Source organism: Coptis chinensis, chromosome 1 (assembly GCF_015680905.1).
Source record: "Coptis chinensis isolate HL-2020 chromosome 1, ASM1568090v1, whole genome shotgun sequence".
Taxonomy (NCBI): Eukaryota; Viridiplantae; Streptophyta; class Magnoliopsida; order Ranunculales; family Ranunculaceae; genus Coptis; species Coptis chinensis.
This window is the reverse complement of record NC_141456.1, coordinates 73,420,204-73,445,427: the sequence shown is the minus strand read 5'-3', so window position 1 is coordinate 73,445,427 and position 25,224 is coordinate 73,420,204. Positions and strand designations below refer to the sequence as shown.

At 40.1% G+C, this 25,224-nt stretch overlaps 1 pseudogene; it reads left to right on the top strand.

The window, feature by feature from the left end:
- Positions 1 to 15,986: 15,986 nt before the first annotated feature.
- On the top strand, positions 15,987 to 21,384 carry LOC147525153 (nucleolar GTP-binding protein 1-like; annotated as a pseudogene).
- The last annotated feature ends 3,840 nt before the right edge of the window (positions 21,385 to 25,224 follow it).

The window sequence follows — 25,224 nt, the reverse complement described above, 5'->3', positions numbered from 1 at the left end:
AAATTCTAATACGAGGGTTATATAAAAATAATGCTTGAATTGATAAAACCACCCCCAAACAAGTTGGGAAGGTGGAATCAATATGAAACAACCACGCATACTGAAAATAACCCCTTATATTAAAATTTTCATTCGGAGTACATTACACTACAAAATTCAAATTACGGAAATAAACTTGCATTAAAATAAATAACAATAAAGAAATTACAAATAAAACATAAAACATAAAACTATACTATCCCTAGCTACTCCGGAACTGGTGGCGGAGGGAACATGCTCCGGATCTGCTCCCGAGCTCTGAAGAGCCCGGCACCATTAGATCCCTTCGGTGACGACGCTCGTGCCTGGATGGTGTGTCCTCAGAAGGAGAGTCCCCGTGAGGTGGGAATCGTGTTAGCAACTCGTCCCAGAACTGGTGCTGAGCTTCTAGCTCGGCGCTCATCTGTTCCCACCTCTCGTCCTCTCTCTGGGTACGGAGCTCGAAGTTGTGATGCATCGTTGCCTGTCGAGTCCGGAGGTCTTCACAGATAGTGTTAAGCGAACGCATGCCTCGATGGATCACAGCCATGCATTCTGCATCTGTCCAGCACCTCTCCAAGGCATCCGCGTCAAAACAGGTCAAGTCCTCCTCATCCTCGGAGGCATCCTGATGTCCCCCAGCCTCCTCGGCATTCTCAGCTCCTCCAACCTCTTCTTCTTCTTCTCTATCCTCAACCAATCTCCAAACCCATTGGACATACTCCTTATAGATGCGAGGGTTACGGTGGAGAGTGATGTATGTTCGATCAGTCGCCTGAGCTGCTCTCAACTTGAGCATGATCTTTGTTATCAACACAGGGAGAGGGGCAACAGACCTCCCTACTCCCCTAATCATGCTCAGTAAAAAACTCTAAGATGTAGAAGTCTCATACTTCCGCTCTGGAGTATCCATTAGATATGTAGGCGCAGATTCAGGCCGATATCGGCTGACCTTCCCCTTCCCTGGGCGTTCGACCAATCCACTGAAATGTAGCCGGTTGGTTGGTCCTAAGGGAAGCTTTGTCGAACACAATCGCGATCTTGCATTGTAGTCCCCTCCAATAACTGTCTCGTGCATCAATGGTTCTACCCCATTATCTTTGGGACTCCTAGCAGGTGACATCGGATGGATTCTAGGGGAATGCCTAGAATCTCGACCAACAAACCAGATCCTCACTTCCTTCCGCCTCTTAAGCCCGCAACAACAAAAATCCTAGTCCTTTCCAACTCCCTCGTATCATAGAACCGTCGGACTAAGTCCTCGTGGTAATATTCTTCATTCGAGTACCACAAGTTGTTCCAGTCTTGACTGATCATCTCGTCACCGTAAAACGGCGCGAAGTGGTCGGCGATAAAAGCTTGCTCCGGCAAAATTCGGCGTTGTTGAGCCATTGGAAGTTTGGATATGATTTGGTGTTTGTAGAAGGTGTAGGAGTAATGAGGAACGACTCACTGATAAAAAATGGTGGTGGTGGTGTGGTGGTGGCGGGCAAAGACCAAAATTTGGTATTTTGGTGGATTTTTTGGTGATGTAATTCGGTAGTGGTGGTGGTCGGTGGTGTTTGGAATCGATTTGGGTTGGGATTTGATTTGGGGCGTGGGTTAATTTTAGTTTTCTTTTTATTTTGGTTTTGTTTTCTTAGGTTTTGGAGCTTCGCGTTAATGGCGGATGGAGAAGAAGATCCCGATCTTTGCTAAAGGTAAAGGCGCGGTCGCTATGGCGGTGAAGGGTTGGGCCCAAAGCCAAAATCGAAATTTGTGATTTTTTTATTTTTCGCGAAACTTCAAATCAAAATTGCCGCCGTTACGGGTCCGATTTTTTTGAAATGAGATATGGAAATGATCAAGAGAGAATTTCCAATCCAATGATCCATAAAACACTCCATTCCGACCGTATGGATGACATATAAGATAGTGGAAAACGCCTCGCGAACAATTAACTCTAAATTCATGGATTATGTCAACCCGAATCGTAATACAATAAAACGGCCTAAGCAACTCTAATGGGACATAAATATTTAGTATGCGGAAACACGAACACCCCACCCCCCAAACAAATTTTTACAAAGAAGCTTAGAAAATTTGTTTTAGCGATGGTCTTTTAAAGTCGATTCGAGACTTCCTAGGTTACTATGCTTATTCTTTAATATATATTTATTTTTAATTTTAAAAAGAAAACAATAAACAAGAAGGACATAATTCACCCCATAGAGAAACATGACTCAAAAAGTCCGAGAAAACATGCAAGAGTGGAAAACGTGAATTATGTTTAAACGTGGACTTAGGTTTCGGTACTTACAGCCAAACACTCCATAGAGAGGGCCCGGTTACCTTAATGGTGCACTCACCAATATATGGAAATGAAAGAAAATGCACCAACCACAAAAGTTGAGTCGTTTATAGTCAGATACTCGAGACTTTATCTAGACGTATGTATGAACATGCAGTTTATCATATATCAACAACCAAAATAATTGTGGATCATTCCATAAATAAATATCACAGAAAACATATCCAAACACAATCAAGCACCAAGATTTCCTATGACTCAACCTAGTGAAATGAAAGCGAAGTCGGATAACCCTATTATGTAACCTATCATGCACCTTATTTTTCATTTTTGAATGAGTGGGTGTTCTAGTAAATAAGGGTGGAAAAGTGAATGGTTGTGAAGAATATGGTGGATATGGATAAGTTGTAGAAAGATAGCCTGTAAACAATGAGGATGTGGTTTTAGCACAAAACTCATTCATTGTGTGTGTAGGGACTGTCTCAATTCTGAAAATGAAGGTGTCAAGTGGTTTGTCCTTCTGTAGTATTTGTTTACTAGGTGGATTTAAAAAATTATGGAGCACGGGAGAAACAAAAGGATCGAGTGCAAACTCGAGATTCCTTTGAAAGGGTGGAAGGAGGGGAATCGAGGTGGATGTTGTGTAAAGTAGTTCTTGATAGGGTGATTCATCACTTGCTCAAAGAAACTCATCGAATTGCTCATCTAGATTGGTCATATCCTTGTTACTATGATAGTCCTCTACATCTTTGAGAAAGTCATCTATCTCATCCTCATCCATAATATGTGTATCGACTAGTGTAGGGATGGAAATGTTGGAGTCTGAACTTCCAAAGGAAAGAAATTTGGGCATATGATTATCAGAGAACGTGTTGTTGAAATAATCTCGAGCAATGCTCTCGATCATGCTAACCTCTCCATCCATAGACAAATCGGGTAACTGTGTCTTTGTTTTAAAAACATTGACTTCAACAGAAATATGGCCAAAAGACATGGACATTGAACCATCACGGCAATTAATGAGCGCGTTGGCGGTTGCGAAAAGGGCCTTCCCTAAGATGATCGGGACCCAGTCGTTAACGACTTACGTATGCGAGGATGACAAAATCACCGGATAGTAAAAATCCTGAATTTTTACGAGAAAATTTTCGGCGACACCCTTAGGATACTTAATAGACCCGATCAGCTAATTGCAACGTCATTCTAGTGGGTTGCATCTCGTCTAGACCTATTTGTCTATACAAATAAAACGGGAGTAAGTTTACACTAGCCCCCCAGTCTAATAACGCGTCGTCGTATAGGAATCTCCTAAGGTGCATTTATGCGATGGGGCGACCGGGGTCCTTGTACTTAACAATTCCATTATGTTCGGATAGAGTTGGGAATTGTTATGTTAAAAGGCGTCTTTTGGTATATTGGTCTTACGCCTAGTAGTACACAATTCCTTAAGAAACTTCGCATGGTGTGGTAGCTTTTTTATAGCTTCGAGGAAGGGAAGGTTTATAGTTAGATTCTTGAAAACATCCCTAATCTCCTCGTAATTTGTATCCCTAGTTAACATGGCTAATTTTTGTGGAAACGGTGGTTTCTGTTTATATTTAGCAATGGTATTACCTGGGTGTTTAACCGTGGCTTCCTATTTTTTTAGGTTGTGTTGGAACTAGTACCTCTACAGTGGTAGGCTCTTCAGTTTCTATTTCGGTATCTAGTAATATAGCAAGTGTAGGGGCTACTGGTGGGGTAACTATAGGCATAGTTACTTTGTTATCAACCATTCTGCCAGAACGGAGGGTGGTGATGGCCTTTAGCTCACCTACATTTTCATACTCGTTACTAGTATTATCGGTTACCTCAAAGGCTGTATTTGTTGTTTTAGGATTAGGTATTTCGTTACCTGGAAACACACCTTTGGGTTGGGCTTTATCTTGAGCCAACTGTTTGGTTAAATTATTAACGGTTGTAGAAGCCGCTTGGTTAGATTGAGCCATGGTTTGGAAAAGTTTTTGGCTCACTTGTATGAAGGTGTCAAGGCGATCCGGTTGTGTGGGTGTAGTAGTCACTGGGTGTGTGAGAACTATTTCACGTGAATTATTTATGGGTGGATTTTGGTAGTTATTATTTCTTACGAACGATACCTCTATTAGCATTATAATTATTATAACTACTTTGACCTTGTGCTTGACCTTGTCGAGGTTGCACTTGGTTGTTATAATTATTAAAATTCCCCCGACCACATCCTTGTCATAGTGGGGGCTTGGTTAAAAGCCGTCGCGTGGGCCTAACATATTGGTTATTGTACCCTTGAGGTGTGACTTTTTGGTTATTTCTCCAACCGAAGTTGGGATTTTGTCTCCAAAGGCGTTAGGTTCACTATTAATGGAACAAGCCTGTTCATAGGCTATAGGGACGATGGGAGTCGGATGCTTTCGGGGCTCAAATGAAACTACATGGATTTGAATTTACATTCATGGCGGGGATTGGCTTTTGTTGTACGAGAAATGGCCTCTACCTTTTTGTGAGGGATTCATTAGAGTTTTAAGCTCGGGATCTGATTTAACCTCAAACATCTTGGTAACCTTAAGCTGTTGAAGAAAAACTAGCGGAGGCGGGGAGTAATCGTCACTACCCCCAGTTGTTATTTAAGCTTTAGTTTGGTCCTCTAAAAATTTATAAGCCTCCGAAGCTCCTTTGCTTAAGAAACTACCCCATTCATTATGTCAAGGACTTCTTTATGGTGGTGTAGAAGTCCTTTGAAAAGGCCGCGAACTAACGTGTCTTTTCGCTAAGTTATGATGTGGACACTCTATAAGGAGATCGGTGAAAACGATTCCAAGCCTCGAAAATGTTTCATGAGGATTTTGTCGAAAAAATGAATCTTGGAAAGCATCTCATCCGTCTTTAGGGGTGGGTAAAATGTTCCATAAACAAATGAACAAGTTTAGCCCACGAGTCCACAGAATTAGGCGTTTGGGCGCTTAACCAAGGCAGCCCTTATCGGGCTAAGGTGAAAGGGAATACCCTTAATTTAATTTGTTCCGTACCAACCGTAGGATGGTGGAATGTTGTTAGGACTTGTTCAATCCTACGCGTAATGTTGATAAGGTTTTTCATGGTCTAATCCATGAAAAAAGGGTAACAAATTAAAATATTTGGGGGATTTGGAAATCCCCATTTGGTCTACTAGAACGATGCAAGATTTGGGGCTATCGCTCAAGGCTTTGTAGAAGTCAGAGAGAGCCCTCTTCTTCTTCGTCGGGCATTGTGGTCGGTGATGTGTGTGTGAAATAGTAGCTAGAGGTGTAGTGGGTGGTATACTAGATAGACTTGTTTGATGGCGTTGTTGTGTAATGACGTTCGGTGTTTTGTTTGGCCAGACCTTAATCTCATACAAGGCTAAAACCAAACTTAGCTAAACATATCAACACTCCAAACAATTCTGATATACTAGTATAAACCTCTAACAGGAGAGCAAGGTGTGGAAGAAAGGAATACCTGATTGCGTCCTTGCTTCGCTTATGAATAGCATCTTGTTTACGCTTGTTCAGTGTATATAGCAGGTTAGAACACTGAAAAATATGAAAGATCAAAGTTCGAATCAAAACCTGTCAAAATCGAAAAAATTTTTGTTAAGGCTGGTAGCTTTCGGATAGAAGCGCGGTCGCTCCGGGTAATTTTCAAATTATAGTGTTTTTTAAGGGTCATTCCACTCTTGCTCTTGCTCCGGCTATAGAGTGGAATTCAGCTCAAGGAAAGCGTAGCATCGGTTTAATTTTTACCCGGAATTTTTCAACTCTGAAATGGACAACCACAATATGAATCAAACAAGGGTGGGTGGGTGTAATGGGACTTTAAGAACAGTACTAACACTACGAAAACAATACGAAAGTGAAACTAAGATGGCAGCGGCGCCATTTGATAAAAGATAAATTTGAATATAGTCTACCTACAAAATGAACGATGAACTCAAAACGTAAGTAAACTAAAACTATCTTATGATGCTTTTTATTTATCAAAGTTTCTACTCTCAAGTCTATGAGATATAGTGGAGTAGAGTGATTCGTTCCACTCTTAGTCCTTCCGCATGCTATGTTCTCAAGTGTAAGTACTCTAAACTTAAAGTCTAATGAGAGATTTTCTGAAAAAGGCAACTAGACTACGATGCAACTACCCGCCTAAATGCAACTAGTCGACGATGGGAATAACTAAAGGGAATGCTACGTTGATTCGATGATAAGGAGTTAGAGGGGATTGATTCCACCTTAACTTCGACTTAATCCTATTAACGACGAATCGTCGTAATCCGAATTGAACTGCCAGCAGAACAATTGGTTCTTCCTAATCCCTAATTACACATGGCATTCCTACCAATTCATAACTAGCATGTGAGCGATTAAACCCATTCTCATGGTGAACTAATCGTTTCTAGAGTGGAAAGGAAATTACGGCGATTCTCGATATTTCGAATCAAGCTTTCATCAAGGCTTCTCAACCCCTCTAATGGAGGTTTAGCCGAATCATTACGCAATCATTTTCGATTACATTTAAACTAAACATGATATAAAGAATTGAAATTTACTTAGTTAAACAATAATGAAATCTAATTTAATGACTAAAATGAAATAAGGACAGGAATTGAAATTAGATCTAGAAATGGAAATGACAAAATCGAAATTGATAAAAATACTACTTTATTGATCTAATCAAAATGAAGAACAAGATTCAAGGGTTTAATCTAATACAATAATTGAAATGGAACTAAACTTAATTAATCTACATGAAAAATTAGATCTAGAATTCATTAATGGAGGCTACTAATCTAATCTATTTCTAGGTCTAACTATCTACCATTAACAACCTCTCCTTAACAAAGAGCTAAGCTTTTGTTTTTATACATTTAGATCCAAAAATCGTGCATGGGCTTGGAGCCATGTTTTGGGCCAGAGAATCAGGCCCAAAACCCAATTCTTCGATCAAAAGGCCTCTTCAGCTGCAGTTGGCTTCAACAGACTTTCCGTCCACTTCTGCTCGTCTGATTGGGTCAAGGCTTAGACCATTGGAAATCTCTTTCCGAGCTTGTCGTTTTGACATAAGGTAGGCCCCATTCCGAGGTCTGAGTCCAAAGATATGTCCTTCGGAAGTTCTCTGACTGACTTTGTGTGTCTTTTTTAGCCTCTGCGTCGACTTTTCCGCTTTTGACCGGGCTTTTAGAAAGGCTTTGTCTTCTCGAAACTTGGCCTTTAATCACGGAACTCCTTAGTAACCGACCTTTGCTCCTTTATCTCGCTAAAGTGACACATTTCTGCACATAATGGACTTTGAAGCCTGAAATGCATAAAAACACGTAATCAGTGTTAACTCTTAATTATTACTCACATAATTGGTCTAAAAGTATGACTGTTAAAGGGTTAAAACTACAGTTTTGGGCTCTTATCATGGTCAATTCCCTTAATGTCGTCTAGGGACCAACCAATCGCCGAATGATGTTCCCTAATCACCCGAACCAAACATTACTCTTCATCCTTAAATAACAGATAAGATATAATTACCGGATGACTACCATCCGGATCAAGTTGAATATATTTTAACTCAGAAGGAAGAGGTTTAAGCACCGGGGTGGAAGGAATGTCGATAAATGCTTCGGGAGGGTCCTCATCTTGAGTAGTGAAAACTTGCTTAGGCATCAAATCTTCAAACTCAATAGATAGAGCAACAAAAGGGTCTACGATAGGTGTATACTCGAAGATGGTGTTGACTTCCTCTAAGTAGGAGTTATCAGCAAAATCTGAACTTCCAAAAGAAAAGAATTTATGCATCTGGTTTTTGGGAAACGTGTTATTAAAATAGTCTTGAGCTAAGCTTTCAATCATGCTAGCCTCCCCATATACAGACCAATCTAGTAACAATTTCATTATTTTAAAAACATTTATCTTAACAGAAAGATGGCCAAAAGACAAGGACATCAAACCATCGCAACAATTTATAAGCACGTTGGCAGTCGCCAAGAAGGGATGCCTTAAGATGATCGGAACAAATTCGTTAACGACTTCCGTATCGAGGATAACAAAATCAGCAGGATAATAGAAATCCTGATCCTTAACAAGCACATTTTCAACCACACCCTTAGGATACTTAATAGACCAATCCGCTAATTCCAACGTCATTTTAGTAGGTTGCATCTCCTGTAGACCTATTTGTGTGTATAGATAATACGGGAGTAAGTTAACATTGCCCCCAGGTCTAATAAAGCAGTGTTTGTGTGGGAATCTCCTAAGGTGCATTGTACAGTATCCTTGTACTTAACAATTCCATTGTGGTCTGATAAAGTTGGAAACTGTTCAGTTAGAAAGGCGTCTTTAGGAATATTTGTCTTACGCCTAGTAGTGCACAACTCTTTAAGAAACTTAGCATGGTGAGGCAACTTTTTAATTGCTTCAAGAAAGGGTAGGTTTATCGTTAGATTTTTGAAAACTTCCCTAATTTTGTCAAAGTTTGTATCCCTGTTTAACATTGCTAATCTCTAGAGAAACGGTGGTTTCTTTCTATATTTCACGTATGGATTAACAAGATGTCTAACCTTGGCTTTTTGTTTCTTAGGTTGTGGTTTAACTGGTACCTCTACAGGGGTAGGATATTCAGTTTCTATTTCGGTATCTAGTTCAATATCTATACTACTGGTGGGGTAACTATAGGCATAGTTACTTTGTTATCAACCACTTTGCCAGAACGGAGAGTGGTGATGGCATTTAGCTCACCTACATTTGCATTATCCTTACTAGTATTACCATTTATCTCAAAGGCTATGTTTGTTGTTTTAGGATTAGGTTTCGCTTGACCTGGAAACACACCTTTGGGTTGTACTTTTTCTTGTGCTCACTACTGCAAGAAAAGTTGGATGGCTTGTAAAATCTGTTGTTGGGATTGCATAAAGGCGTCAAAGCGATCCGGTTGTGGAGGAGTGTTTGTTACAGGTTGTGTGACAGGAACCATGTCACGTTGATTATTAACATGTGGGTTGTGATAGTTATAATTAACCGGAACGATACCTCTATTAGCATTATAATTATTATTGTTATAATTATTATAATTACCCGGACCTTGTCCTTGACCTTGACCTTGACCTTGTCTTTGTCGTGGTGGAGCTTGGTTGTAATTGTTTGTTGGCCTAACATTTTGATTATTAAACCCTGGAGGTGTAACTTGTTGATTATTTCTCCAACTGTAGTTAAGATGTTGTCTCTAAGGGGCGTTAGGAATAGGATAGCTATTAATTGAGCAAACATTATCTTGTTGTAATGTTTGTTGTTCATAGGCGAGAGGACAATAGGAGTCGGGATGCTCAGGACTCAAATAGAAATTACATGGATTAGAGTTGACATTCCTGACAGGGATATGCTTTTGTTGAACAGAAATATCTTCTACCTTTTTAGTGAGATATTCGATTAAAGTTTTTAGTTCAAGATCGGGTTTAATCTCAAACATACCGGTGGCCTTAACTGTTGTAGAAGAATTAGCGGAGCGGGAGATATCATCACTACCCCCCCAGTTATTATTATGCTTTGTTTGATCTTCTAAAAATTTATAAGCCTCTAAGACTCCTTTACTGAGGAAACTACCCCCATTCATTATGTCAAGCACCTCTTTATGGTGGTGTAGCAATCCCTTGAAAAAGGCACGAACTAACGTGTCTTTCACAAGGTTATGATATTGACACTCTATAAGAAGGTCAGTGAAATGATTTCAAGCCTCTGAAAAGGATTCATGAGGATTCTGTCAAAAAAAAAAATGAATCTTGGAAAGCATTTCATCTATCTTCAGTGGTGGGTAAAAATGTTCCATAAAAAGTTGAACAAGTTTGGCCCATGAGTCCACAGAATTAAGCGCTTGGGAAGTTAACCAAGACGCCGCCTTATCGGTTAGGGTGAAAGGAAACACCATCAATTTAATTTGTTTAGCACCAACCGTAGGATGATGGAATGTGGTAAGGACTTGTTCAATCCTACGCATATGCTGATAAGGTTTTTCATGGTCTAACCCATGAAAAACGGTAACAAATTAAATATATTTGGGGGGATTCGTAAATCCCCCACTAGATTTGCAAGAACGATGCAACATTTTGGGCCATCATTCAAGGCTTTGTAAAAGTCAGAGAAAGGAGACTCTCTTTCTTCAGCCATTATCTCAGGTGTAGTGTGTGATATACTAGCTAGAGGTGTAGTGAGTGGTATACTAGAAAGGTGTGTTTGTTGACGTTGACGTTTGATTACATTAGGAGTTTTTCTTCTACCTGACCTTAATCTCATGCAAGGCTAAGACCAATCTTAACTAAACACGACAACCTCAAAACAATCCTGATATGCTAGTATAAACCTCTAATAGGAGATGCGAGGAGTGGAAGAAAGAAGTACCTGAATGCCTCCTTGCTTTGCTTATGAATAGCGTCTTGTATACGCGAGCTCAGTGTATTTAACAAGTTAGAAACACTGAATAACTTGAAGAAATGGAAGTTTGTACGAACCAGTGAAATTTGGGCTGCTTAGAAGAGGGCGCGGGTCGCGCTCCTTCCTAGCTCGAGTTCCAGGCGCTTCAGCGACGGGGGCGCTCGAACTTTGCTTTGGTAGGGCACGGGTCGTGCTTAAGTCCAATTGGAGTTCTAGGTGCTTCAGCGCTAGGGGCACTCAAAGTTAGCCTTGTGTGGGCGCGGGTTACACTCAGGCTTGTTCTTTGAAATTTTTTTAGTTTCTGAACCAAACAATCACTGTTAGTAGCAAACAAGGGTGGGTGGGTTTAATGGGACTTTGGGAAGACTAACAATATTAATGAAAATAATTCTAAACGGAAGTAAGATGGTAGCGACGCCATTTGATAAAATGTAAAATGATAGTTTTACCTATGCATAAGCGACAAAACTCAAACGCAAGTAAAACTAGAACTATTTTCTAGCTTAGAAAAAATGCCCGTTTAGTACCATGAACTTTGGTGGTTTTATCAATTTGGGCCAAGAACTTTTTTTTTGAGCAAATTGGGGCATGACCTTTCTTTTTTGTATCAGTTTGGGCCACCGTTACCATTCCGTTACTTCACATGCTTATGTGGCTTGCCGGATGTATATGTGTCCGACCAAATGCTCATGTGTCATCGTTGAAGTGCCCACCTAATCACCGGTGACGTGGCATCGAAATTTCAAAGTGTTTCCAACCCGAAATTTCACAGAAATTTCAAAGTGTTTCGAACCTTGGGGCAAACTCGCACTTAGTTGATAGAAATCCCAAATTCAGACCTAATTCCTTAATTCCCAAATTCTTAAATGAATTAAAAAACCTAATTAAACCCCAATCCCCAATCCCCAATCCACCAAATCCCCAATCCACAAAATCAAACAACTAATTAAGCATGGATCATTACTGTATAGAACTTTTCTTTGGTGGGAAATTTCAGAGAGACCCAACTGAGTTGTATGATGGGTATAAGTGGTTTACAAAGCATATCTTGTATTAGAAGGGTGGGAGAGTTCAATACTTTTACAACATCGATCCAGATAAAATGTCATATTTTGAGTTGAAGGGTGATTGAGCAAGAATGTCATGTGAAAGATATGGTTAAGATGTTCTATACTGATCCTAATAAGCCTCTAGACATTGGGCTTAGGATAGTCAATGATGATAAAGATATTATAGAAATGATGAAAATGGCAAAAAATGAGAGGGTAGCTGTTTATGTTGAACATGAGCAAGGTGATGATGTTGAAGAGTCTGAAGATGACAAAGAGGTTGATGTGGGTGATTGTTTGATAGAGAGTGAGCCTGAGTTTGAGTCTGAGTATGAGACTGCATCTGAAGCAGCAACTCTGGATCATATTAGTGAAGATGATGAAGAATTGATTGAAGTTAGGAAAAAAAAATATAGAAATCAAGTATAAGAAGAAGAAATCAGGTACTGAAGAAGTTGATCAAGTACCAGATGGACCACATGAAGAAGGAAGTGAAGCAGCCATTGAACAAGCAAGTGATGTAGCAAATGAACTACCAAATGAGATGGATAATGGTGGTGCTGGAGAGGATATTGGTGGTGTTGGAGATGATGAGTCAGACTATGCTGCATCTGATGACTATTTAAGTCCCGAATCTAGTGAAGAAGAAGATGAGGATGTTGCTTCTGTTAAGGAGAGGAAGAGGAATTTGAAGGTTAAAAAGAGGATGTACCCAATTTTGAACCCCAATGTTCAGATGTCCAATATCCAAATTGAGTTTGGCATGAGGTTTGGTAATGCAAAGCAACTTAAATAATGTATAAAGAAATATGCAGTCCATAATGGGTATCCAATTCATTTTAACAGAAATGCTGCTAGAAGATTTGAAGCTGTGTGTGTTGGTGATGGGTGTAGCTGGTTTCTGTATGCAAGTTACATGCAAAGTGAAAACATTATGCAAATTAAGACTTTCAAGGCTGAGCATAAGTGTAAGAGACATTTTCGAATCAGATTAGCTAATTCCCAATGGTTGGCTGATTATTACAATGACAGGATCATAGACAACCCTAAGTGGAAGGTAAGGGATTTCAAGAGAGAGATACTGCATAATTTAAAGTTGGAGGTGACACCACTTCAGTGTTACAGAGCTAAGAAGAAAGCCTTGAGTCTAGTTCATAGTTCTTTAAAGGATGTGTATGCCAAAGTGAGAGACTATGCAGCTGAGATACTGAAGTCAAACCCTGGAAGCACATGTAAGATTGATGTTAAAAGGCCAGTGATAGATAAGCCAGGTTACTTTCAGAGAATGTACATTTGTTTTGATGCCTTGAAGCAGGGTTGGTTTTCTGGGTGTAGAAGGGTCATTGGTCTTGATGGTTGTTTTCTTAAATCTTTTGCAAAAAGGGAATTGTTAACTGCGCAATGGGAGGGATGGAAATAACCGATGTACCCTATTGCATGGGCAGTTGTTGAAGGTGAAAACACGTAAAAGTTGGAGGTGGTTTTGAACTTGCTCCTTAATGATCTCAATGTGGATGATGGGCTTGGTTTGACAGGATTACGCACCAACAAAATGGTCTTCTCAAAGTCATTTAAGAAAGATTACCTAATGCAGAGCATAGATGTTGTGCAAGGCACATCTATGCTAACTTCAGGAAGAAATTTTCTAGTATATAACTTAATTTGTCTATTTTTTTATTTGTATTCTAAATGTGATTTAATATTCATATGTAATGTAGCTATATTATTTGAACAGGTGCACAACTTAAGGGTTTATTCTGGAAAGCATGCAAAAGTGGAACACCAGAAGAATTCCATCGTGTTATTGATGAGGTGAGAAAGGTATGTGATGCAAGAAATGACTATATGTTACATATCCAAAATCCCAAGTTCCGTCCGTGAGCATTCTTCTAATTTTACACAAGTTCACGATGCGGAGAAAACAATATATGTGAAACATTTAATGGTACAATTCTTGATGCAAGAGAGAAGCACATCATTGCAATGCTTGAGGGAAATAAGGATTGCCATGATGAGAAAGGATCTGAAGAGAAAAGATTTATTGGTAAGTCACCCAAGTGGCAAGGCACTTTGTGTCCAACTATTGGCCGACAAGTTAGAGAAGAACAAGTTAGACTCGGGTTTTTGAGTCTTTCTTTTGTGGAGGTCAACGCTTTGAGGCCGATATGGTGATGAAGGTTTCAAAGTTGATATCAAGGATAAGACTTGTACATGTAGAATGTGGCAGCTTTCTGGTATCCCATGTGCCCATGTAGTAGCTGCCATTTATATGTGTAAGCACAATCCAGATGATTATGTAGATCATTGGTACAAGGTGGAAACATTTAGAAAGACTTATGACCATTACTTGCAGCCACTTAATGGTGAAAAGCTGTGGCCAAAGGCTCCTGGAGAGGTATTCCTGCCTCCACCTTATAGAAGGATGCCTGGGAGGCCAAGCAAACTTAGAAGGAAAGAAATGCATGAAGATCCAAGGAAGTTCGGAACCTTAAGTAGAAAAGGAGTCCAAATGAGGTGTTCAAACTGCCTTCAGTATGGTCATAATAAGAGAACATGCAAAGAAGTCAACAGTGGAACCAACAATGTAGCTGAGGAAGTAGCCGAGGAAGTAGCCGAGGAAGTAGCTCAGGAAGTAGCCCAGGAAGTAGCCCAGGAAGTACCACAATCCACCACTGTAAGTTTCTGGAGAGTTTCTTTTTTCTTCTTAGTTTGGATTGATGTGTATAAGGGTTGCTTTTTAGTACTGTCCTTGTTTTGTTTTTTCATTTCTATGTGCTTGAGAACTTACCCACACTCCTTCAAGTACTGCTTCATTTAGTTTATTTGGAAAGTTAATTGATACTTATAGGGTACTAGAATTTCAGGGTTTATAGGCCAATTAGATCCTGTTTTTTATACCAGTTATGGTCCAGCCCTTAAAGACCTATAGCCTTCAGTGATAGATTTTAAGCTTCAGTGATAGATTTTGAAATTAGATTTTAAGCTTCAGTGATAGCCTTCAATCAATATATATTAACAAGAAAGCTTTTAAGATATATATTAAGCATTTGAAATTAGTTTTAGAAATCATTTGAAACTATTAAGCATTCTTGAAAATAAGCATTTTATAATTCTTATAATTTTGATATAGGTGAGGAAGAGAGGTAAGGAGGTAGCTGTTGAGAAACCTGGGACTAAGAGTGGGACAACAAAGAAGGGTAAATAGACCATTAAGAGTGGGACTACGAGTGGGACTACTGAAGTCAACAATGAAGCCAACCAAGTAGCAGCTGCCACCACTGTAAGTTTATGAAACAAGTTTGTTCAATAAGTTTTTTTTCTAAGTTTTGAAATCATAAGTTTTAGATAAAAGTTTTTAAGTTTATGAAATAAGTTTGAATTTTGATATAGGTGAGGAGGGAGAATAAGGCTCCCTCATCTAATGTAGGTGAGGGCACGCCAACTGTGCCAAAGAGAGGTAAAAGGGCAGCTGACGGGACTACTGAAGTCAGCAATGAAGCCAACCAAGTAGCAAATTGCCACCATCAGAAGTTTATGAAACAAGTTTGTTCAATAAGTTTTTTTCTAAGTTTTGAAATCATAAGTTTTAGATAAAAGTTTTTAAGTTTATGAAATAAGTTTGAATTTTGATATAGGTGAGGAGGGAGAATAAGGCTCCCTCATCTAATGTAGGTGAGGGCACGCCAACTATGTCAAAGAGAGGTAAAAGGGCAGCTGACGGGACTACTGAAGTCAGCAATGAAGCCAACCAAGTAGCAGCTGCCACCACTGTAAGTTTATGAAACAAGTTTGTTCAATAAGTTTTTTTCTAAGTTTTGAAATCATAAGTTTTAGATAAAAGTTTTTAAGTTTATGAAATAAGTTTGAATTTTGATATAGGTGAGGAGGGAGAATAAGGCTCCCTCATCTAATATAGGTGAGGGCACGCCAATTGTGTCAAAGAGAGGTAAAAGGGCAGCTGATGATGTACCTCAGGGAGTTGGAGCTTCAAAGAGGAACACAGGAGTAAAAGGAAGAAAGGATCATGTACCTGAGGGAGTTGGAGTTTTTACAGCTGATAGTGGAAACTCTTACTTGAAGGTAATGTTATTTTACAAACTACTTTGCATTTGAAAGATTTCCATTTGAAATGAGGTAGTTGTTTTACATACTTCATAAACATAACCTAATCTTTTGTCCTTCTTGTGAAAGATGTCAGCTTCTGGAGCACCTATTTTTATAAATGAAGCCAAGATTTCTCGGGCGAACAACAAAAGAAAAGGTAGACCTCCACTTCCCAGATGATCTAGTAAAGCTCCAGTGATTGGTTTACAGTCAAATCAAGTTTCAAGTGAAGCTCAAGTACGTAGTAGTCAAGGTTCAATAAGTGCATCTAAACAAGTTTCAACAACTGCTTCCAAACAATCATTGACAACTGCTTCTGCACAAGCTTCTGCAACTGCTTTCAAACAATCACTGACTAAGAAACAAGGTTCAATATATTTAGGTTTTTTTGTGGTTTAGTGTCATGTTATGTACAACATTGATTTTCTAACTTTCTTTCAGTTATTGTATGCAGTGTATTTTGTGTTGTTTAGTGCTTTAGTGCTTATATTTAGGTTTTTTGTATGTTGTGTTGTTCAGTGCAGTGTATTTTCTAACTTTCTTTCAGTTATTGTAAGCACTAAGAAACAACTAAGAAACAACTAAGAAACAAGCACCAAGCAATAAGAAAGAAACAACTAATCTTTGTTGTCAGAACTGATCAAGCACCAATACAGACTCTTTCCACTACTACAGATAGTGCACTCATTTAAATTAACAAACAACTAGAACTAATACAGACTCCTTCCACTAGTACAAATAGTGCACTAATACATACTCATTCCACTACTACAATACCAAACAACTCAAACTAAATTAACACTGAAACTCAAACATCTTCCACTACTACAATACCACCGGAAATGACAGTGCACTCAAACTCCTTCCACTACAATACCACTGGAAATCACGTTGCACTCATCTAATTTTACAATGAAACTGAAACTCCTTCGCCAAACCATCGTCCTCAATTTCAAATGTAATCTTGACTTTTTTATCTCTTTTGATTTCATCTATTTTTGAAGATGATGAAGAGCTGGCTGGGGAAGAGCTTGAAGTCGATGCTGACTCAATGTTGTTCATTAACAATTCCTCATACCATTGGAAATCACTCCCGCACTTGGTGCAATTCACAAATTTCTTGCCTTCATTTACATTTTTCTTTTTGATGTGTTAACCTTTCTAACCCCTAGGCAATTCGCCTTTCTGCATCTTAGACTCTCCAAAGATACCATTGACAATGCTCTAGCGTCTTCCAACCACTGGAAGTCTCGGCAAACGCGGCATGTCAAAAAAAATTGCCCAAGAGAATGGTTTTGGCGAGACTGTTTCAGGATCCTACTTCCGCCACATTTTCGAAAACAACATGGTGTCGATAACCAACAACAATTGTTAGACGAATGATTTGACTCACCACACCTATTACAGAGATTTCCAATAGTTGACATTTTCGAAATTGCACAAAATCAAAACCCTAAATTAAAATACCAACTAGAACACTTATGAGATAATGAAGGAGATGGGGTTTGTTTAAGAGACAAATGAAGGAGATTGGGTTATTTCTTCATGTTCACAAGTCCAGAAACAAAAAAAATGGAGAGATGGCGATTTAGAAAGAAAAAAAAAAATCACGAGCAGTCTTCCTTGAAATTTAACCCTTGAAACCCTTGAAATTTCACCCTTGAAATTTCAGGTGCTTGTCAAGTAAGTGCCACATCAATATACGTTAGTTGTCCATTTCAATACCGACACCACATCTTCCGTTAGTACACATAGGCAGCCGTTTGTACACATAGGCAAATTTTCTAACGGAAATACGCTGGTGGCCCAAACTGATACAAAAAAGAAAGGTCATGGCCCAATTTGCTAAAAAAAAAAAGTTCTTGGCCCAAATTGATAAAACCACCAAAGTTCATAGTACTAAACGGTCATTTTTCTCTAGCTTATATTATCAAAGTTTTCTACTCTCGATGTTATTGCAATATAGTTGGAATAGAAAATTTGTTACACTCCTAGTTCTTTAGAATTCTAAGTTAACTACGATTATCAGTCTATCAAAGTTAATGAGAGTAACGATAGGATTATACTACAATGGGAAACTACTAATCAGGATACAATAATTCAAACTACGGAATTGCTAATTTGACTATATAAGGAGGAATTAGGGGAATTTGATTTCACCTTAACTCGACTAAATTAACTAACAAAGATTCGTCGTAATTCCAATTGCAATGCTTTCGTATAACAAATTGGTATTTATAATCCCTAATTATTCATGACAATCTCTACCAAATAATAACAAGCATGTGAAGCTATATCAAACCTATTCTCATGGTGAACTAATTATTTTCTAGAATTGAATAGATTATCACAACGATTTCTAAGCTAACACAATTAAGTTTTCATCAAAGCTTCCTCAAACCCCTCTAATGGAGGTTTTAGCCTTGAATCATTAAACTATCATTTCTATATGAATTTAAGAAAGACATGATATAAAGATTATAAATTTACTAATTGATCTAATCAAGGATTCACAACTGAATTAACAATTAATAAATGATTAACAACTAATAACTGAATTTAGATCTAAGTAATTTAAGAAACCAAAACTAAATTTATGAATAACTAACTACTTTTATTAATCTAATCAAGAATTATCAATGATTCAATAAGCTAAATTAAAAACAAGTAAATCACTAATTAAAAAATGGAGTCTAAGCTAATTTATTTCTGATCTCAGTCTAGCTAATGAGTCTGCTTCCTTTCCTCCTTTTAAGAAGAGAAAGAGATCCCCAATTTCGTGCATGGGCCTAGAGCCATGTTTTGGGCCGGAAAATCGAGCCCAAAATCCAATTTCTTCAGTCCGCAGAGGTCTTTTCAGCTAGATTTGACTTCAATAGACTTTTCATCTACTTTTACTCCTCTGATTGAGTCAAGGTTTGAACTATTGGAAAGCTCTTTCCAAGACGGTCGTTTTGACATAAGGTAGGCCCAATTCCAAGGTCTGAGTCCAGAGATACGGTCTTCGGAAATTCTGTTGACTTTTGTGCGCTGTTTCTGCCCGCGTTGACTTTGACTTTTCAGCTTTGACCGGACTTTAAAAAGGTTTTTTCTCCTTGAATCTTGGCCTTTAATCATAGAACTTCTTAGCAACCAACCCTTGCTCCTTTATCTCGCAAAAGTGACACATTTCTACACATAATTAACTCTAATACATAGAATACATAAAAGCACGTAATCAGTATTAACTCTTATTTATTACTGCATAATTAGTCTAAAAGTATTATTGTTAAGAGCCTAAAACTACAGTTTTGGACTCTTATCATAAGGTTTTAGAAAACCCAAATCTATAAGAAACCCAATTTTGAGAGCAATCAATATTGAGAGAAAACCCTTATAAAGAGAAAAGCTTTGTAAGGAGAGAGGCGTGATCTAGTAAGGTGGAGAGACTTGAGAGTAGTGATTATAATCTTCATTCCCAAACTTATAAATGGATTAGCTCTTGTGGAAGTAGGCATCATTGGCCGAACCACGTTACATCTTGTGTTGTGGTATGTTTTACTTACTTTATATTTCTATTGCCTGTTAGTGATAGTTATATCCATAGTTTAGGATTGTGGTTCTTGGTTGTAGTGAAAGATTATATTTTTGTCTGGAGTAGTAGTTTGTCCAAGAGCAAGTTATCTCAATGGGGATCGATTGGTATCATTTTCCCCAGCAAAAACATCCATCCTTTCTACGAAGATCTTCTCCACGTTCTCTACAACAAGGTTCACCATAAGCTCACCCTAGGCCAAATCAACACTGCTAGGAATCTCATCTCCAAAATCTCCAACGACTACGTCAAGCTATTAAATTACAGCAACTCCTTGTATCGCTGCAAATGTTTGAAAGTGGCTGTGTTGGGTAGAATGTGCACTGTCATTAACCGAGTTTCTCCTAGTTTAGCTTATTTGGAGCAAGTTAGGCAGCACATGGCTCGACTCCCGTCTATTGATCCCAATACCAGGATTCTTCTTATCTGTGGATTTCCAAATGTTGGCAAGTCTTCTTTTATGAATAAGATTACTCGAGCTGATGTCGATGTCCAGCCTTATGCGTTTACTACCAAGTCTCTCTTCGTTGGCCATACTGATTATAAGTATTTGAGGTACCAAGTTATTGATACCCTTGAGATATTGGATAGACCTTTTGAAGATCGGAATATCATAGAAATGTGTAGTGTTACTGCCTTGATCTTAGAGCCTCTGTCTTGTTCTTTCTTGACATTTTTGGCTCCTGCGGGTACACCATTGCTCAACAGGCGGCCTTGTTTCACAGTATTAAGTCACTATTTATGAACAAATCGTTGATTGTTGTATGCAATAAGACTGATTTGCAGCCTTTGGATAAGTTGTTTGACCATGATATGAAGTTGGTGATGGAGATAAAATCTGAAGCAGCTAAGAATATGATTGGCTTGGGAGACCCCACGACTGAGGAAGTTCTCTTCACTATGAGTACTTTGACCGAGGCTGGAGTGATTGCTGTGAAAAGTGCTGCTTGTGAGAGGTTACTTAATCAAAGGGTGGATTTGAAGATGATCAAAGTCGAAGAAAATTGGGGATTGTCTTAACAGGTTTCATCTTGCCATTCCAAAGTCGCGAGATCACAAGGAAAGGCCACCATATATACCTAGTCCACTGGTAATTTTACCCAACAATCCCCAATTCGAAAGGGATTTGGAGGATCAGAATGGTGGGCCTGGTGTCTACTCTTCTAGCCTCACTAGGCACTACATCCTATCTAATGATGAATGGAAACATGATATAATGCCTGAAATTCTTGACGGCCACATCGTCTCTGATTTCTGTGATCTTGATATTGCACAAAAACTAACACACATCTTGGAAAGCCTACTAGAGGAAGACACAGATTCTGATGGTTCCAAAATGGACGTTAATGGATTGACCACATCCGAACAGAAGGACCTATCCCAGATTAGGAAGAAGAAGAGTTTGCTCATTCTGCGACACAAGATGAAGAAGAGCACTGCATCGAAATGGCCCACCGTACCAAGGAAGTTTGACAAAGAACATAAGTTCTCATCACAGAGAATGGGGAGGCAGCTCTCAGCACTAGGATACGACCCTACTTCAGCTATTCATCCCGCTCGAAGCAGGTCCCTCTCTCGGACATGATGGAAAAGGGAAAGGTCATCGGAGGAATTGAGCTCGGAGATGATGCTACGGACTCTGATGTCCCCAACTCGTACAAGAAGCTGCGTCCCAGGTCGAGGTCCCTATCTCGACCCAGGTTTCTCTCTTGACCTCCAGGTGAAGTTGTTCCTGGAGAGGGATACAAGGACTCTGAACAGAAGATCAAAGCCCTAAAACTTGCTAAGAAATCCTCCAATAAGCGGGACAAGAGTGCTCGTAGGGGAGAAGCCGATCGTGTCATTCCTAATATGAAACCAAAGCACCTCTTCTCAGGGAAGAGGTCCAATGGAAAAATTGAGAGGCATTGATTATGCCAAGGTAAACATTTTACTTGTTATTTATTTTTATTTTTGTCGTTTTTCTATTTATTGCTTGTTCTTTTTAGCAATTCATTAGTTACCAAATTCTGTTTTTGTCACCAATGTCAATGTTCTCTCTAGGTTTCTAGACTAATACTTGTGCATTATCTTTGGTGTTTACTGTATGGGTCGTATACATGACCTAGGAGGTTAGTGGTGACAATGGGACCGGGTGCGGTATAGTAGAGGGAAACAGGTTGCATAGGATCAGATTCGCGGTATCCCAACCGCTCTGGAACTGTTGCGAGACATGGAGAGAGGGAGAGCGGAATCATAACTGCAAGATAACTGCCGCGACATGTGGAGAGAAGAGAGAGAACGGAAGAAAGAAGATCGAGGGACAGGAGTGAGAGAGGGAAAAAGAGAGGGGGATATAAAAAGAAAGAAAGAAAGAAAAAAAGGAGAAAAAAGAAAAACCGGAGAGAGGAGTGATTGTAAAAGGAGATTTTTGGTTCATTCATTTTGGCGCCGTCTGTGGAGAAGCATAGGAGAAAAATGGCCACTATAGCAAAAAGAGGAGTAGGAAGACCTAAGAAGGGAGCAGTCAGAGAAACTATTAAGGAAGTACAGAGTGCTGAGATGGAAGGGGTAGGAGAGGAAGAAGTATCAGATGTGGCGGCGGACGCCACCAGACTTCTGCAGGAGGAGATAGTTAGGTTAAGAGATGAGAATGATGAGTTGAGAAAGGAGAAGGAGATTACACGGGGTGGAATGGAACAGGGGGATCACAGGGGCAGTGAAGCGGAAGGGGAGAATGTAGAGTGCCCGCTACCGGACGTCGAACCAACAGTGGGCATTACTTTAGGGGTAGTTCAGGCTATGATCGAGAAAGATAGGGAAGTGAATCGTAGCGTAAAAGAGCGAACCGAGGCCTTGACGTAAGAGGTAGTGAGCCTCAATAAAAATTTGCTAGCAGATTCAACATGGAATTCCAAAGTACCTAAGAGGTTCTCCCAGCCTAGGTTTGAACGGTATGATGGGAAAGGGGACCACACTGATCATTTGCACCATTTTCGGCAGCAGATGCCATTATGGCAAGAGAGTAAGTATGATGGGCTCCGCTGTATGATGTTCCCGGCCAGCCTTAAGGGGGGAGCCTCGGACTGGTATTACCGGTTGGCTTCGCGGAGCATTAAAGGGTTTGAAGAGCTGGAACGCACATTTGTCGATCACTTCATTCACCAGAAGAGAAGGGTGGTTGACATCGCGGCTCTGTTCAACATCAAACAAAGGGCCACAGAATCATTGAGGGAGTTTTTATGCAGATTCAAGGAGGAGACGCTGAGAGTGGAAAGTCTGGATGAACATACGGCGGTCATAGCCTTCCAGCATGGTTTAAGATCGGGAACCAGAGTTCATGAGTCGGTATCTAAGATTGAAATTACTACACTACATGCTCTATATCCGAAGGTAGAGAAATACATACGATATGAGGATATAATGCAGAGAACGACAAAGGAACAGAGGAGGTCGGGGAAGGCAGTGCAAGAGGTTGAGAGAGATGATCGAAAGGGTAAAGGTAGAGTGGAAGACAGAGAGAGAGGATCTTACAGTGGGGAAAACCGAGGGCCAGAGAGGACACGAGATCGGGGCAGAAGAGAGGTGCGAGAGAGGAAGCCATATCGGGAAATGGAACATACTCCTTTTAACTGACCATTAGAGGAGATCTTGTCTCTAATTAAGGAGCACCAATATTATGAGGGGCCGCGGAGTACCCCAAGGGGGATAGAAGGGAAACCATTTTGCGAGTATCATCAAATCAGAAACCATGCCACGAACGAATGTTATGCCTTGAAGTGGTTAGTAGAGAGGATGACTGAAAAAGGAATGCTCAGAGAGTTTGTTGCTGAAGTGCATCAAGCCGAGAGAGTGCCAGCTCCCGCTAGGATTTTGGGTACGATCAATGTCATCGTTAGTGGAGAGACTCTGGGGAGGAATGAACATAGGGACAAGGTAAGAAAGACATTAAACCTACGACAAGTGAATGAGGTGGTGAGTGTACCGCGGTTAGTTAGTGGAGCCGCGACGGCCGACGGAATCATTATGTTCACCCCGAAAGGTTTGGAACCGATAATTTTGCCGCATGAAGACGCCTTGGTGATTACCATAGCAATGGGAAATTATCTAGTTCGGAGGGTGTTGATAGACTGCAGCAGTTCAGTTGATTTGTTGTTTAAAGGGGCCATGGAGGAGATGAGCATCAACAGAAACTAGTTGAAGGTTCCTCAAACCAATTTGTATGGGTTCAACGGTAGTATGACAGAGCCCATAGGGGAGGTAACGCTGCCGGTGACTGCAGGTCCGGCGACGGTATTCACTAGGTTCATGGTGGTGGATTCTGGGTTGCAGTATAACGCAATTTTAGGGAGAAAATGGATTCATGAAATGAAAGCCATTCCATCGACATATTACCAAGTAATCCGCTTCCCCACGAAGGGGGGAACATATGAAATCAGGGGGGATCAAGTGGCAGCGCAGAACATCCATCAGATCACGGTGAAAAGATTGGTCCGAGGAACCGAAGGGGAAGGGCCATCTCAGGAACAAGGATTCGCGTAGCAACTACAGGAAGCGGTAGTGACAAAAGGGTACGAGCCGCCGTTGGGACCGAAGACGTTGGATACGACTGAAGTAGTTAACCTGGGAGTGGGAGTTGAAGATAAATTTACATCCATAGGGACGGACTTGCCAGAAGAATGGAAAAAGAAGCTGGTGCGGTTCTTGACAGAAAATTCAAATGTGTTCGTATGGGCGATTGAAGATATCGCGGGTTTAGACCCAGAGTTTGCATGTCATCATTTGCACATGAATGAAAGTGCTAAGCCGGTTAGACAAAAAATGAGAAGTGTATGGCCCAAATATACTGAGGCTATTCGCGAGGAGGTGGTACGGTTGAAAGGGGCGGGGATAATAAGGGAGGTAGAATACACAGAATGGTTGTCCAATGTAGTCGCGGTTACGAAAAAGAACGGCAAGGTCAGAATGTGTGTTGACTTCACGGACGTGAACAAGGAGTGCCCAAAAGATTGTTATCCAATGCCTCGGGTAGATGAGTTGGTGGACAGAACTGCAGGATTCAAAGTGTTCTCTTTCATGGACGCGTCCATGGGGTATAATCAGGTCACTATGCACGGCCCGGATCAGGAAAAGACCACGTTCATAGTGGAGGGCGGCACATACTGTTACACCAGGATGCCCTTTGGTTTGAGAAATACTGGGGCGACATTCCAACGATTCGGATAAAAAATGTTTCAAGGGAAGATTCAAAAGGGGATGGAGATATATATTGATGATATGGTGGAAAAGAGCATGTCGGAGGACGAACACTTGGAAGGTCTTCAGGAGACTTTTCATATATTGCAGACGCATAAACTGAAACTCAACCCCGAGAAATGTACTTTTGGGGTAACTTCTGGAAAGTTCTTGGGTTACATAGTTACACACCGCGGTATAGAGGTGAATCCTGAACAAATCAGATTGCTGATAGAAATGCCGTCCCCTCAAAATGTAAAGGAGGTGCAAAGTTTAGCAGGGAGAGTCGCGGCACTTAATCGTTTTATTTCGAAGTCATTGGATAAATGTCGACCATTGTATCGATTATTGAGGAAAACACAAGACTTCAAATGGACTGCGGAATGTGAAGAAGCCTTTCAAGAATTGAAGAATTATCTAGGGAAGGCGCCTTTATTGTTGCGACCAGAACAGGGGGAGAAACTGTATTTGTATTTGGGGCTTTCGGAGTACGCGGTGAGTTCGGTCTTGTGCGAGTTGTTGATAAAGTAGAAAAGC